The sequence below is a fragment of the Lepidothrix coronata genome, unplaced genomic scaffold (assembly GCF_001604755.1).
Source record: "Lepidothrix coronata isolate B3197 unplaced genomic scaffold, Lepidothrix_coronata-1.0 Scaffold19, whole genome shotgun sequence".
Lineage (NCBI taxonomy): Eukaryota > Metazoa > Chordata > Aves > Passeriformes > Pipridae > Lepidothrix > Lepidothrix coronata.
This window is the reverse complement of record NW_016690199.1, coordinates 245,101-245,900: the sequence shown is the minus strand read 5'-3', so window position 1 is coordinate 245,900 and position 800 is coordinate 245,101.

Here is an 800-nt window from a genome sequence, read left to right as displayed (position 1 = left end):
TTTTTTTTTTTTTTTTTTTTAACGTTTAAAACCTTATTGTTTTCGGCTCAGTGGTCCTGAATAGACGCCGAGAATAGTCGCGAGGAGTGAGAAGTCATTTGTAGGTCAGGATAGCGACTTAAAGCAGATTTCGGGAATCTTTTGAAATATTGATCACCTCGTAGTAATCATTCCTCGCGGGCTTCTTTCCCCCCGAGCCCCGAGAAAGGGACTGCGGGGCTGGGTGCGAGGTGAGACCCGGACGCCTCTTCGGAGGAGCCGGGCCAGCTCCAGTCGTCTCGGGGTGGGATGAAATCATTTTCTGAGCCGCGAGGATACGTTTTATCTTAATAGAAAATCGGGGAATAATCAAGAAGCCACACTTTATTCTAAATATAGCCGCTCAGTGGCAATTTCTTCCCGGGAACATTAGGGACCATGCTCGGAAAGGCAGCATATATTTTGAATTAAGCTCAATATGTTCTCCCCTCTGCTCTTTGCAATGCATTTTTCTCTAGAATGCTTGTCAAAAAAATCCCTTCTTAATTTGATATCTTGTTATTGTCTCTTCCCCCCTTGTTCTTTTTCCTGATTGTTTTTGTTTTCCTTTCTTCCCTTCTTTAAGAAAGCTCCTTTGCTAGTTGCCCGTAGACCGAAATTAAACAGATTTACATTTTCTCCAATCATTTCTCCGCAGAAATGGAGCTGGACTGAGGCTTGCCGTCTTTTCTTTAGTATCAAGTACAATTTGTCTTTTGCTTGTGAAGATTTGGTAAATCAGAAGGCAGATAGATAGCGCAGATGGTCGGAGGTGTCGGGTC